The following is a 16,893-nucleotide window of genomic DNA, read 5'->3' on the forward strand; positions in this document are numbered from 1 at the left end:
CCTGGCTGTGATGGTAAGATGACAGTGTGTTATAAAAGTAGATGCACTAATGGGTCAAGGCCTTGAACAGGATGGAATAGAAAACCCTGAGGTGCCTAAATCAGCTTTGATGAGCAATAAGTGGAATAAGACCTGTTTCTTACTTCTTACACGTTTATAATTAGAGCTATAGCCTATGACAGAGAAATACATATGTGCCACATTATGTTCACCACGAGTCTAAAAAAAAAAGTTAGATTTTCAGTAGTGGTCATATTAAATATTTACTCACATGACAACCTTGTTAAAATTACTGGGGGCTATATGTGAAAGAGCACACATGTATACACTTTGCTCTTTAGGGGTTTTGTTTCTTGTTGGGTTTTTTTTGTTGTTTTTTTGTTTGTTTGTTTGTTTGCTTTATTTTTTCTTTGCTTCCATTCTAACAGATTCTTGCTGTTTGTTCAATATGTAGCTTGATCAAAATCTTTTATGATAATTTATATTACAGTGGTCAGGTAAGTGTACAGGGATCTATTCTGCATGTTCTGTCTCCAAAGATTACCTCTGAAATTGTGCTGGCATAATGTTCTAGATATACATCTATCACAGCCCAATTCAGTTCAGTGCTTAAGCCGATCTTTGAGCAACAGCTTAAGTGTAATTGAAGTCAAATAAGAACATTTCTGTGGTTAAGGTTAAACCTGTGTTTAAGTTCTGTGGTGAATTTGGACCTTGGTTCTGGAAATCTTTCACAGCCCTTCAAGTACCTCATAGCAGCCTCAGAATCCAATAGGGCTGTGTTCAAAAATTGGCTTGAAATAGTACAAGAACTTTCATTTTCCCCCTAAAAACTATTATGGCTTTTGAATTTCCTCTCTACACAGATTTCTCTTAAAGCCTTTTAAATGAAATCTTTGAAATTGAACTGACATTTGTTATTGGAAGTCAACCTTTCAGTTGCTGAATGATATTTTCTAAAATCATTGTCCACATCCACAGAATTTGGCAAGCCATATGTTTTGAGTATATTGGGTACAATGTGTCTCTTTAATTTAAAATAAAATTTCAGGTATTTTTTAGCTATTGTTTATCATCATTGAAAGTTTGTGTGCCAACACCAAAAAAAAAAAGGTTTATTTTGTAGCTGCTAACACACAAGAATTTAGATGCAGGTTTAGAAAACTGAAGAATTCAATTATTGAAGAATAGATGCTTATCTGTCAGAAGGTGTATATGTACACTCCACAGGTCTCCCTCATTTTTGCCAACCCTTATAGTGCCCCTTTCAAGTATTCTAAGTATACAAAAACTTTGTTAGGCATCCCTTAGGGTTGCTACACTTAGAATATGTCTCATAAAATTCAAAAAACAAGAAAATGAAAAAGTACACCACCTTGTTCTTTCAACCACTGAATCACAGCCTGACAATTACTGAAATTTCTATGCATCAGATATCATACAATGATAATCCTGCTTCCAAAGGATGCTAACTTTCTGTTACCTTCTTACTAAGTAGCTTGTCCCATCCTGATTCATACCAAACTTGTTTAGAGCATTTATTGAGGTGGGCAGAGTTAAGAGTGTAGTTTATGCTTTCTGCTGTTCTGAAGCATGAGAATGATAAGGTACGAGTATATGTAAGGAGAAAAGTATCTATTATTAGACAATTTAATTTTCTATTTCTCTGCTTTTGTGGGTTCATGCCAGATGTATGCACAACATCTTTAACTGATTCACAACTAAATTTTTATATTTCTTGGTAGTAGTTTTTCAGTGTTGTAGTGCCAGACATTGTCAAAAGTGTAAGAAAACAGATTCTTCTAAAATCATAAAGAAAATATCAGACCAAGCACTTGTAAGACACAGGAACGCTGACATAAAATGAATTCTCCAGCTCAGCATTCTCCAGCCATTCTCCAGTTTGGCAGGACTGAAAGCAGGGTATTCTCAGTGGAGAGGGCCTCTGAAACCTCTTCCTTTGCCAATCTGCCAGAGCCTGAGTTGGGCAAATTTCACAATGCAGTGTAAGGCCTGTCTATTCAGTGAAGTGTATAAATGACCATTGGATTATTCTTAGCAATAGGATACATTGGAGGTGGGGTGGAGGAAAGGAGACGATTGGGTGTTTTTAGATTTGTTTACAAAATTCTTGATTATAAAAAGTCCTACATTTTTTATGATATTTAGGATTGTTTTCAATAAACATAGGATACAAAGATGCCACAGCAACAAGGGGGCAATATTAATTAATTAAATTTACTTCCTTTTAAATGAAATATTTTGATATTGGATAAGAGAACAATAAAATAATGCTCTCACTTATAGATTTGGAATCTTTATTTCCTTCTTAGCAGAGAGCGCAGTATTCCATTGACTCAATCAGGCTCTGATTACAGATTCCCTTCTCAAGGACATCTTTTATTAAATTAACTGCTAATTTTTCCATTGGAAGTTATTTGAGTCCTTACCAGCTTGGGCAGAGAATATTTCTATAACAACAGATAGTTATTTAAAAAAATATCCTGTAGTGTTGGAAGAAAATGGAACTTTGAACTCTTCAGTCCCACTATGGTTGTAAAGTTGGCAGATCTCACCTTACGATGATTTCCCTCATGTAATAAGATGGGGAAGCTCTCTGCATTACCCCTTGCAATCCTCAGTGCAGGTGATGATAGAAGAAAAAAAGTGTGGCTAGTAAGTCCCTAAACCAAAGAGACCCCAGTCTGCCAAAACACCTTTTTGTGGTTGTGGGCAACTGATTGTAAACTAAACTGAGCTGCTGTAATTTACAGCAGGGGTGGGTTTAGCCCTTTGGTAAGTGTGCTTTCACTGACTCAGAATAATACTTAGAGAAATACCTATTTTTTATCTCAGGTCATGAGCAGGGATCCTGATTTTCTCTGATAAAAAATCCCCAGTTTTTTAATTAAAAAAGTAACCCAAATTCCACATTTTTCCATGATTAAAATGAAACACCACTATATGTATAGATATATAGATATCTGTGATTCAAATTTAATTAATGTAATTAAAATTTAATTAAAATAAAAATGCACCCCCCAAATTTGTTTGAATAGGTATATAAAGTTGTCTTGGATTTGGGTGAATGTTGTATATTCAAGGGACAGTGGTTCAACTTCAAGAATACTACAGAAGGTTCAGGGTAATGCCTAACCTGTAGCATGGTGGCTAGCTCACTGTGCCTTAACTACTCAGGTATTGGGGGTAAAATATGAAAAGCCACTATATATATCTCTGGAAATCTGCCAGTTTGCAAGGGAAAAGCCATGGTTTTTCTCCTTTAAAGGAGAATCCACTTTTAAAGTTTGTTCATGACCCTTTCATATATTCTTATGTTCCCTATTTGGGTCTCAACCCACAGGTTGAGAAATTCTGTACTGAGGAAATTGTTGTACATCTCTTAGCAGCTCAAATTTCTGCCACTAAGAATGAATTACTGCTACCTCCCCACAAGCAACTTTAAGAGAAGGGCCCAGCATGTCCACCCCCATGGATGCGAAACATTGTGCAACTGCAAGCAGCAGACAGATTTGCTGCTCCCAACATTAACCCCCTTCCTCCCACCTTACTGCACTTGGCCCTGGCGCAAAAGTGGGCCTAGGTCCACATAAGCCCTAGTCACCCAAACTGATCTAATGCCCCTTCTCGGTAACGTACAAGTCCCAGGGTGTGGAACATAGGGCATCTCCGGCACCAAGAGTAATCTTTGGATCTCAAGAATTTCTGGCATGCCAAACAAATCTGGGCTCAGTATGATCATGGAGTCTGATGCATCTTTCTCCTCCTCTGGGATATTCAGGAAAGACCCTGGGGACAGTGGGGCCATGGTCAAGATAACTTTGTCTTGGTCTTCTGTGTCCTGTAGCAGCTGCGAACACTTGCCCCCGGCTCCGACTGGTGGCCTGAAGGTGGCACAGTGTATACAGCACTGCCCATCCCAGTGGTAGGACAGTCCATGGACTCTTGCTAGCCAGGTGACACTTTGCTCCTCCATCTTGAAAAGGATTGGAGGCAAGCTTCTCCTGCATCTTTCATGAGAATGCTGCACAGCTTATCATCAGGGATCCTGGTTTTCTTTGATAAAAATGATCCCCAATTTTCAGATTCAAAAAGGTAACCCAAAATCCACATTTTTCCGTGATCAAAATGAAATGCCATGAATATACATAATATTATAAATATATAATATATTGCTATGATATATAATATACATATTATAATATATATATTAGTGGTGTTTTATTTTGATCACAGAAAAATGTGGATTTTGGGTTACTTTTTAAAATCCAAAAATAGGGGATTTATCAGAGAAACCCAGGACCCCTGCTCATCATTGAATGGGGCTACTGTGTATCCAGGCCCTGAATGAGAATTCTGGCCCTTGGCCTAATGGAAAGTATATTTCAGGGCCTTCATCCTGCTGTGGCACTGGACCCAGCCATGATTGTGCCCACGCTCCATTATTTGCTAAGCAATGGATGCATAAACTGACTTATTTCGTCAATTTTCCAGCTGCACTACAACCTTGAATTCCCCCCAAATATCAGTCAAATCCTCTAGTTCATTGTGGCCTCAGTTTTGGCCGCAGATTTGAGATGTATCTAGCTGCTTCTCAAAGCCCGGCAAACATTGCTGTTTCTTTTGTGCCTCCATCAAGTATATTTTTGGGACACAAACTAGTCATGGAGAGAAGGCTTGCTACACTCTGACCAGAGTTGCCAGATGCTTTCTGCCCATGGCTGAGAGCAGTTTTAAAGACTTTGGTATGGAACCTTTTTGTACAGGTCTGACTTGCAACATAAGCATACCTAATACAGCTATGAACTGTGTCTTAGTACCGGCACTCACGCCAATCTGCTCATGCGACCTTTCCTAACAGAATAGCATTGAAATCCATAGTCTGCCCCAAATTGTCCCCCAGATGACCCAATTGTCCAGAATGATAAGTCTTAATGGCTCACTGCCAATAACACTGGAAATTCATTGCCTGTGATGCAGCTTGATTGAAAGGAATTGCTGCTGGCCCTTCAAGCATACTCCTCCCCACCCTTCACCTCCCCTTGGCAATGATGTCCAAACTAACAATTGCTAAAATGTGCTCTTGGGGATCTACATGGTTTGGGGAGGGTGATATCGGAGTTCTTTCATTCAGTCTTCTGCTCTGCACCCACCTGTATACCGCTGAGCACTTGACAGATTTCAGGGGTAATCCCCCAAAACCCCAAAACACTAAGTTTTTGCAAGATTGGAGGTGCTAATGGGACCTATTAAAAATGGGCATGGGGACCTCACACCCACATTTCTTCCCCTGGTTTCTGTTGGGTTTGGGGTTTTTGCTGGGGTGAAACTTCATGGCGGGTTTAGTCACTTTTCTGCTAGGAACTATTATCTGTACCTCTGGTTGTATCCCTGGTTTCTGGGGTCATTGGACACCCCATGTTTTTACAGAAGGGGTGGTTACAGGGATGTGTAGGAATGGAAATGTAAAGAGCAGGGCTGTCAATACTGTTAAGACTAATGTCCTGCTATTCAGCAACCCCTAATTTAGGGGTCAGACATTTCGGTGTTCTGCTCATCGCCCCTTTTTTTCCCTGAATGGATGTCATGGAAATTTGGAGATTTTGTCAGGGTATTTGGAGATTTTGGGCAATTGGAACTGTGACTTTACTTGTTGCTTCTGGCACTTGAATGTCTGGAATAGCTCCTGATTTGCTAATGGGACCTATTCAAAAAATGGGTGCAGGGACCTCACACCCACATTTCTACCCCCTAATTCTCCTGGGTCTGGGGTGTCTGTTGGGGTGAATCTTTGTGGTAGAGAAAACCAGGATCCCTGCTTATGAGACAGAAAACACTGCTGTGTGGCTGCTGTACATAGGGGATATCTCAGCTCAGACCCCCCGCCACACACGCACCCTGCCACCAAATGTCAGCACCCTATCCAAATGAAATTAAAAAAAAATCGATTTACACATGATGAAGTTTACTTGATGATGTAGTAAAATGAAAAATAAGGTGAGAATAAAAATATAGGAATGAAAAGAATAAAAATAAAATAAGTAAAAAAAATATTGGTGAAAAAAGTAAAAAATAGGTGTCAAAATATGTGTAAAAAATTAATTAAAGTAATGAAATGACACTTAATTAAATTACTTAAATTAATGAAACAGCACAACTTTTGGTGATCTGTACATATCAATGTGCTGTGAACTATAGGTGCCTTCTGCTGTAATTTAGTATAAAATGATCAGTGGGGTGCATTATTATGCAGCACCCCCTGCAGTAATTTACTGTGAACAGTGCACTGAGCATTTTATGAGATTTCTGATTGATCATGTATACACAGTGACAGGGAAAAAATAGAACCCACCATTTTAATTTAGGGGATGTAGAATGAAACCTTGAGTACTAAACCCCCATCACATGTACAAGTACCTCTAGTTATTATTGCCACAGTTCAAGCATTACCCAGTGTCTTTTCCGGTGCTCCTTTTAACATTGATCCCTGGCATCCAAAAGAGGGAAATATCTTTCTTTCCTCTCAGAAGGAAGACAGCAACATGGAGAATGTGAGGCTTAGTGAGAGAGCTGCTGGCCTAAAAGGGAATGGGAGATGGATTGGAGCCTTGAATCTTGCTTCCCAGTAAGACAAGGACTTCTGCCCTTCTCTAGTTTTTTTCTCCCCTTCTCCAGCCCACAATTCCCTTCATCCATTTTCCCCATGACTATGAAATGCAAGGGGCAGTAGCTCAGCTCCAAATAATGCAATATAGTTCCATAAAGTAACAACAGGCCAGAGTTAAAGTTTGGGTGCTCTAGTTGTATATTTCCATAGATTCACAGGTGAATTTCTTCTATATTTTATCTTAACTCTCAGATTTCCTGGTTGGAATTTTCCTGACAGAAGGTTTCTCAATTGAAAAACATCAGTACATCAAACCAAAGTATTTCAGGGGGAAATTTCAGCTTCGGTGGAAATCAGTTTGGTTTCATGCCAGTTCACCCAACTTTACTTTTTTGGCAGCCTTGTTTGGCTGGCTTTGTCTGATTTTTTAAAAATCCCCAATTTTTGGTTAAAAAAAGTAATCCCAAATCCGTGTTTTTCTGTGATTTAAATCAAACACCACTAATATATATATATATAATGGTATTTCATTTTAATCATGGAACAATGTGGATTTTGGGTTACTTTTTTAAAACTGGAAATTAGGGGGTTTTTATCAGAGAAAAAAATTATTATTCTTGCTAATAATACTGTGCAGCTGTTCTGTGATGTGCTACTGAGCAGTATTATTTGGCTACTGAGCAGTCAGTGTCTCATCTAGATGCGACCACCAAACAAGACAACAAGCTCATGTATGGAAAGTGGGTAGTTTGAAGAAAAATATAATTAATCTCTCTTTAATTTTGCTGTATTCTCTGTGAATCAGAAAGAAAATATAAAGTTAATTGTGAGTCTAAAGAAATCATGAAAGTATGCATGGCTAGTTATGGACTAGGGAATTTTATTTGTTAAGAACTATGCCTTTGCACAAAATATTTACAAATTATTTGTCAATTTGGATATTTGTCTATTATAACCATGGAACGGTATGAGCTCCCTCTGCTGACTAGCACCCGAATATTATTCCAGTTTTACGACATACGTTATTTATGTTCTAAAGGAAAACAGTTGATTTAAGTAAAGAACTTGATGGTTTTCAGCCAGCTTGTAATTACATATATATGTAATGTAGACAGTTATAGCTAAATAGCATATGCTTGTAAAGCAGCGGGAATAATTTATACCAGTATGAGGCATGCTTATATCAGTATATCAGTATAATGGTAGCCACACTGGAGGTCGTACTAGTATAGGATCATAGGGAAACGGGGATACAAGGGACCTCAGGAGGTCACCTAGACCAGCCCCCTGCTCAAATGTCTCCCCAACCTGCTCTTAGAAAGTTCCAAGGTGATGCTACACTCTTGGTGATGCTACACTGCCTGTTCCTAATCACTTTGTTCTCCTCCAGGTGCTTCACAGTAGATTCTTTGAGGGCCTGCTCCATGACCTTTTCAGGTATCAAGGTCAGGCTTGACTGGTTTGTAGTTCTCTAGATCCTCCTTCTTCCCTTTCTTAAAAATGGGCTCTATATTTACCCTTTTCCAATTATCTAGGACTACACCCAACCTCCATGAGTTCTCAGAGGCTCTGAAATTACCTTGGTCAATTCCTTCAGTACCCTGGTGCAGCCCATCTGGCCCTACTGCTTTGAAAGCATCTAGCTTCTTTAAGTAATCCCTAACCTGTTCTTCTACTACTCCAGGCTGTTTGTCTCCTTCCCTATCTGTACTGCCCTTATCATCTGGTAGCGGCCCCTGTTAGCGAAGACTGAAGTAGAAAAGGAATACTTCAGCCTTGTCTGCATCATCTGTCACTAGATCGCCTTCTGTATTCTGTAAGAGACCTGTGTTTCTCCAATCTTCTTTGCACACGCATAGAATCCCTTTTTTATTGCCTATGATATCCCTTGCCAGCTGCATCTCAAATTGTGCCTTGGCCTTCCTAATTTTCTCCCTGCATGGTTGTGCAATATTCTGCCCTGGTACTATGATCAAGTTTCCACTTTTTATAGGATTCCTTTTCGAGTTTCAACTCACTAAAGAGATTGCTGTCTAGCCAGCCTGGTCTCTGGTTACACTTCCCATTGTTCCATTATATTGGGATAGCTTGCTCCTGAGCCCTTAAAAGGGCCTCCTTAAAGTACAGCCAGATCTCCTGGATTCCTTTTCTCCTCCAAAGTGCCTCCCAGGGACTCCTGCCTACCAGTTTTCTGCCAACCAAAATTTTTAAATGTGTTTTTCTAAAGTCCAGTGTCTATTTTGCTTTTCTCCTTCTCTCCTCCCCTTAAGATACTGAACAATATCATTTCATGGTCACTGTCTCCTCACTTACCTTCCACTTTAACATTCTCAACCAATTCCTCCCTGTTTATGAGCAGTAAGTCAAGAAGAGCTTCTCCCTTAGCCTCTCTGCCATCAGTACCAAAACATTATCTCCAACATACTCCAAGGATTTGGTGGATTGCTATTTCAGTCAGAAAGAAAACCAACTGACCAAGATCTAGTAGAAAAACTTGGAGCAAAAAAGGCTAAAGCTAAAATATGAAAATTAATGCCTGAAGGACAAAAGAGGACTCCAGGTTAATGTAAGTGTTAGGATCTATGCCTCTTGGTCTGAGGACTGGGTCCATGACATGGGCAACAGAATCCCTCTTGTTGTCATCTACAGCCCTCAGCTTGAATATCATGCAAAGATCATTAATGATGTCCAACCTTGCCTGGAAAATGATTACCACTTCCAGGTAGCCCTTGGGAACTATCTTATCTTGCCTTATAGGCAGCCCCCTAACCTCAAACATCTCTCCAGGAACGAACAAACCTGCTCCTATTTTTACCAACACACCAGGTCCTGCTACAGACCCAGATGCCTAGTGTACCCCCTCTACCAACATATACCACATGCCACTGCACCAGACAACATGGGTTATAACCTGGGATCCTGGTTTTCTCTGATAAAAAAATCACCAATTTTCAGATAAATAAAAGTAACCCTAAAGCCACATTTTCCCATGATCAAAATGAAACACCACTAACATATATATATATATATATATATATATATATATATATATATATATATCACTCTATATCAGTGGTGTTTCATTTTGATCACAGAAAAATGTGGATTTGGGGTTACTTTTTTCAGTTTGAAAATTGGGTTTTGTTTTTTTTTTTTATCAGAGAAAACCAGGATCCCTGGTTATAACATCTGGGGTTTATTCACTTGTTCCTCCACCAACATCATACATGTCATCATCTGCCTACAGTGCCCTCTGCTGTCTACATTGGACAGACAGGACTATCCCTACCTGAAAGAAGGAATGGAAGCAGATCTGACATCAGTTCCAGAAAGACACACAAGCCTGTAGCAGAAACCTTTAAACCTCCCTGGATAGTCCATCACTGACCTCAGAGCAGCTGTTCTTAAACAACAACACTTTTAAAATTGACTTGGATGTGAAATTGCAAAACAAAAAATCATTTATAGCCTGGATTATGTAAACTATGGTCTAAAAAGCAATGGTGGATTCTTATTCCCATTATCTGGACCACCTTTTTTAACCTCTATGCCCCTCATTGGGCTGACTGATTAATTTAAGCCCTTTAATCTCTTCAGATCAACTTTGCCTCTCAGCTGTGCCCTCCTTTCCTCCGCTTCTTCCTTTTCTCTGAATTTACCGTATTTATTTGATTCCAAGACAAGGGGTTTTTTTTGACCCTTTATCATGAGGAAAACAAAGCCTTTTAGATTGCTTCAGCAGGCATCTCTAGGTGGTACAGGGAACCCAGTTCAGCTAGGAATGGTAGCAACAGTGTGCCTCCTTCCAGCATCTGTTCCCAGCCTGGCTCCCCTTCACCCTCTCCCACTCCACATCCCCTCCTTTCCTTGCTGGCAGGAAGCAGGTTTTGACAGGAAGAATCTGCATGCTACTACTGCTGTCTCTGGCCCTGCACAGCCAGTATCCATAGCTCCCAGCAGGAGTGGTCTGACTGCCAGCTGATGCAGGCACAGTTGGTGGGGGGGGAGGCAGGGAGCCCCCGAGGCACTCCTGGCCTGCTCCTGCCCCATGCTACAGAGAGAATCTGTAGCAGTGTACAGCTTCCTCCTTCCTTGCCAGGGTCCCTTCCCCACTCCTTCTTCACTGCTGGCTGGGAGCAGACTGCCTGCTTCCCACACAGCTGGCCCCCCTCCACCTGGCCCACCACTGCTTTTTATGCCTTCACCCCTGCTTTCTCTTCCACTTGCCCCCCTACTGCTGCCTGCCACCAAAGTTGGGGGGTGAATTTAAGCCAACCCCCTAATAATTAGATTCTAGACATGGAAATCTGTCCTAAATGTTTGCCATATCTAGAATCTAATTATTGGGGAGCAGTCATCTTAAAGTTGAAGTAATTTTGGGTTTCGGTAAATATGGTAAATTACCTTCTTCCTTTCTATATAGTCCCATCCCCTGCTCTTTGAAAGTCCATTCATAGCATCTACTAAAATAGGCTGTCACCTAAGAAAGCTCATGTCTCTCTAAGTAAGTTAGTCTCTAAAGGCATTTTTACATGTGCTGCGGGATGCAGCACTGGGCACTTTAATTAGCAGCCGTGCTAATTAAAAGCACCCAAGCATCACATGTATCAGCATTCCCATACTGAAGAAATGGGAGCAGGGTGTTTTGAACTAAAGCTCATCAAATGCGTTTTATTTCAAAGCGCCCCACTGCCATTTTTTCAGCACTGAGATGTGCAGGGACGCTGATATACGTGACGCAGAAAGCTGCTGGAGTGCGTCAATTTCCATGCTCCAGCAGACTCAATTAATCAAGTCCGAGCACACTCAATTGAGTCTGCTCCAATGTGCTGGATTTCCAGTGCATCGAAGCAGGCTCTGCACACATATATAGGAGTCCTAAGCATCTACCTGCCCTTCTTTCTGCCTCCTCCATCGGAAAATGTATTAGCAGGTGTATAGACAACACGTTTCATAAAGGCACCTACTTTACTAAATCAGAAGGCCCCAAATGAAGTAAAATCTTGGAAAAAAATCGTCTATAGAATGCCACTCTGCCCTGCCTTCCACATAACTTCAGAATGACATGGCTAACCAGCTCTCTCAAGCTATGGAGGAGGGAAATTATGGACTCAGAGTTTTACTATCCTTACACAGGCAAACATACCACTGAAGTGGATTGTACATTTGAATAATGTCATTATATTCTAATAAATGTTAGTTCTCCCAAACAAGAGAAATTCATTTGCTTTTAGATGTTCTTAGGTTCATTTCCTGTCAAGGTGTATTAATTTTTAAAAGAGCTAGACCTTGTCTTCTAAGTAGGTGGTGTTGAATTATAACAATAATTTTTAATTGAAGAAAAGGAAATGGAAATAATGACATTCACTTGCTCAAGCAACAATATTTGAATAATGGACACTAATGAAAAAAAAATCAGTGGGTACCTAAGATGGTTGCCTCAATGTTGCATACATTAGCCTCCTGGTGCTTCTGTTACCTAGCAATAGCTTGACACTTGGACCCAAATCCAGCTGTATCTTTAGGAGAGTAAATAGCATTTATTCAACTAACTCTTGCTGTGTGACTGGCATTTTGGGTGAGTTACATGGATTTTAGAGCATATCCCACTGTGGAAGGTGCATAACTCCCTGTGGCTGTGTCTACACAAGATGTTGACTGCACAGTAGCTCCTTACTACTGTGCAGCAATGTTGTATGGACAAAGCATGATGTGATGCTACTGCGCAGTAGTAACGAGCTACTGTGCAACAAGCATCACCAAAAAGCCATTCAGGGATGTTACTGCACAGTACTTCTGGTTACTCTGTAGTCATTTGGTACTTGTGTACGCAAGTACTAAATGACTGCACAGGAACAACTGCACAGCCAGGGTCTTGAAGGACATTAATTTAGGTCTGTCTTTCAGAAGGGTGCCCTGACCATGGGATTAGAGAGTAGGTCCTTTTCAATCTCTTATTAAAGCTACAAAGATGTATACATAATTAAACATTAATCAGTACAGAGACTGGAATTAGAACTGGGTGTCCCACATTAGTACCTTTACCACTGATCTCTTTCCCTACACATTTAATTATGTGAAATTTAATTATTTAAGTTAAACAGTTTTAACAGAAGAGGTTGAGACACCCATACCAGAATAGTTAGACAAGCTTTCAGGCATCAAGTGTCCTTGAGGATGCCCTGAAGAAGGTCACTTGATGCCTGGAAATTTGTCCAACAGCTTTCCCAGCTATACAGTTGGTCCAATAAAAGGTAACACAAAAGTCCTTGATGCTCAGTGACTTTTCAGTCATTTAGCTGTTTTAGTTTTGCTTTTTTTGCTTTTTGTTTTTCACCCTAAAATGGTTCATTCCTCATTAAGGACTATATCCCAGCACATGAAAGTTTGAAGATTTTTTTCCCTTTTTAATATTTTCATTATACAGCTTGAGAAAAAAGTTAAATAACATGTGTGCAGTCTCACAAGAACAGTCAAGGACTAGTTGCTCCAGCTGTGGCTAGTCTTTGTGCAGGACACACAGGGAGAAAAAAGGTTTTTTGCTTCCTTCCACCCTCACACAATGTAATTGCACGAGGACCATTGTGACAAGAAGGGTGTGCCCTTTAGGCTTTGTAAAATAACACTTTGTAAGTGGAAGTATTTGAAAGACACAAAAATAAAGTTCAAATACATTTGCCTTTCGGATACCTTGCAAAAAGAAATACAAGTTTCTTGGAACCAAAAAGCTGGATCCTGACTCTGTAATCTAGCAGGTAAGGGATTTAGCTGATAAGGGCCTGTCACCCTTAGTCAGATGTCAAAGCTAAGATTTCAGATACCCTGTTGTACTTCACATTCCCCATTAACTAGATCTAAGCAGTTTCATGATCAGACTGTGGAGGCTCACCCTTTGGAGGCTCCCAACTCTCTCCATGCATTGCAAAGGGAGCCTAGGTAACTAACACAGGATTCTGGATTCTACTCAGGAGGCCAGGAGCCTGAAAGTCAGGCTTTATACTACCTAAGTTGCAGTCATCTGAATCCTTTACTGGATCTAGACTTTAATCCCAAGAGATTTGGGAGCACATGACACACTGGGCATCTCTACACAAGATGCTAGAAGTGCCGTAGTGTAATTTTACTGAGCATTAGCACGCCATGGTGAAAACCATGCTAATGTCCTAGTGCACAATAGAATTAGTCTACTGCACCTTAGTATCAAATAAAAGACGTGCATTGGGACTACTGCGCGGTAGTGCCAATTATGGCACATTCATTTAGTACCTGTTATTATAGCTAGTAAACTTAATGCATGTGTAGACATGCCCACTGAGATTTCTTTCTTTCCTTTCTTGTCTTAACTTGGGCTTCTAAATTACTTAGATGCTTTTAGAAATTCCACTCATAAAGTGGTCATTATCATGGAAACCTTTAAGTAGAAAACACATCAAGCTTTCAGTTGTGTAAGCCAATCTAAGTGGAAAATGGCAAGATTCACTCAGATCCCAACCCTCAAATATATATTTTCAGCAAACAGGTAAATTAGCGACATAAACACGCACAGCACAACTTCCTTCTGCAAGTGCAACTGTCATTAAAACTACTGCTGTTATTTAAACATGAGTAAGCATGCATGATGTGCAGTTTTCAAGGGCTCATCATTCAACCAAATCAAAATCAGTTTTCACGAGACAGCTCCAGGACCCTTCTGGTTGATCAAAAATGTTTCCTGGCCAAGTGCCATTGTTTCTAGGTGCAGCTACTTCATTACCAGTTGTCCAAAAAAAGAAAATCATAGGACTTCGTAGTTGTGTAATAAATTTTACACTCTCATACAAAAATGTAGCATTGGGCATGTCTACACATTGCACTATGATGCCGTTGTTACTGTGCCATGCTTTAGTACCAAAACATGGAGCAGTAATCAACTGTACTGCACTGTATGCACGGCGCACAATTATTTTTGGCAGCTATTTCGCTGTAACAATGCATTATAATGGGGGAGTGCACCACTGCAGCAAAGCAGCTGCTGGTAGACACTGTGGATGCTATGTTGCCATAGCACGTCACTACGGCGATGTAGCGTCACGTGTAAATGTGCCCATTGAGGATAAGGTTTCATGGGAGTAAGTGGGACTAAACATTTATGTGCCTAATGAGAACATCCATGATTCAATTAGAGGGGTGAATAGGGTTGTTCACCACACTGTATTTATCCTGTCACCATTTTTATGTTTGTTTGTTTGGTTGGGTATTTTTTTACATGCGTCTAAAAATGATTCAGGAGTGCAACCTTTTTAAGGGTATACACAAAGGGAGAGAGTTAATCAGACATGGATTAAATTAAAGTCACCTACCTAAATATACTGATTTCAGAGATTAAAAGCACCATCACCTTTCATCTATTCTACCCAATTGCACTTGTTTACCTCCCAAGCACCCTCTGGCTTTTGTGTGGCATTTTGGTTTCCATGGCCACAGAAGGTTCTATTCCTATAATCAGAAACGACCTCCTGTTATAAAAGACTCAGAGCCTTTGCTCAGCAGGCCATTTCCCCCTTTTATTATTCTTTTCTCTTGCCTTCAGGGAAAGCTTTGTGTGAACCGGACAGAGTACTTGGTTGGTTGGCAGTTGACCTCAGTTGCACACAATGAGTTCTGAGTGCTACCTGAAATGTGTGACAAAGAGAAAAGGGCCACAGGCTCACAGCATTACAAGGGCATGGGCAGGCAACTGGGATGACACTTGCCAAATGATAGTATTCACCTCATTCTGGAGGTTCCCATCAGACTGACAGTTTCTACTCTTTCACTAGTTAACGAAGGGAAATACACAATTTGTTAATAACCCCGGTAGCCTTAGAAGATATAAATGCAATGAGGGCTGGGAGGAGAATCAGCCTGGAATTAAATTTGTATGATGCATAATACATTTTAGAGCATGCCTCACTGGTTTAAGGATATTTTAGCTTACCTAACCGTCAAAATTTATGTTGGTATTTGGCTGAGTGCTATGTTTGCTTAAAATACTTTTGACAATGTGAGGAAAAACTTAAGTACTTGATGAAGGTACAATGGTTAGCAGAGCTTGGGAGCCAGTTTTCAGGTTCCAAGATAATTCCTCGGGATCCAATTAAACTGTTAAATTTCACATCCATTCATTTTGAATGCCTCTAGTGGAGGGGATTTTCTCCCAAGGTGGAGATTTTAAATATAGTTATATGTGTCTTTTTAGCTGTTACTTTGAATATGGATGTGTATTACCATGAAACAAATTTCTTTGAGTCCATTTGTTCCTCCTGGATTTAACAGCTAAGGGATTTGCTGGTGTATTTCATGGGTGACCTGAGACACTTGTTTCTGACCAAAGAGCTATATGTGATTAGTGCTCAGGCATAGTTTCTAAAGCCAGTAAAATGCATATTTATTTTCTCACAGTAACTGTCTACTGTACAGTATAGACTGCTAGTCCAAAAGGAACCAAGACACTGTGAGGAAAAGGATATGATAATAATGGGAATCCTTTTGTGTATTAGCAAAACAATGGTGACCCATAATCACCAGTTACCTATTTTTGATACATCCTATTAAGGGAAAGTCTCATTATTATTCACACATGAGAACACATGCTTAAAATATAATGAACATGGAATTCTAAAATATTTGAATAAAGCTTTTCTTCTTGTAAATACCAGAGAGTAAAGCAAGTATGTCCTCATTCTTAAAAGGATTTACCCCAATGTGGAGATTAATGTGTTATTCTGATATTGCTTCTGACATTTCCCATCACATTAGTATCTTTCAGAAGGAACGTGAATCTTACAGCTTCACCAAACAAGACATTCAACTGTCAGATTTAAAAGGAAATGGAAGAAGGTCTTGGAACAAGATTTTGCAATGTTTAAATATGCCCAAAGAAATAGGACAACATTATGTTACAAAGTACAATGTAAAAAGCCTTTTTTTTACCTGTTCTGAATGGACAATATCTAACAGGAATCAGAGAAAATTTTAGGTTTTGCAACATCATCTGTAGATAAGGATTTGGAGCTACATATTAAATTCAAGCAAAAAGAAGTTTGCAAGTCAGCAACAAAATACTAAACTCCCAGAACCAAATCCTCTTATTCATTTGCACCAATATTACCTCTGTGATATAGTTTGATTTATCCAGGGAAACTTTCAGGTACCACAGCTCTCTTTACTCAGCTGTGAAGATCGGCTTGTAGCTAAAAATAATTACTTTGATGAGCCATATAAATAATATAAATGTCTGCCAGAAA

This window comes from Alligator mississippiensis, chromosome 1 (assembly GCF_030867095.1).
Source record: "Alligator mississippiensis isolate rAllMis1 chromosome 1, rAllMis1, whole genome shotgun sequence".
In the NCBI taxonomy this organism is placed as follows: Eukaryota; Metazoa; Chordata; order Crocodylia; family Alligatoridae; genus Alligator; species Alligator mississippiensis.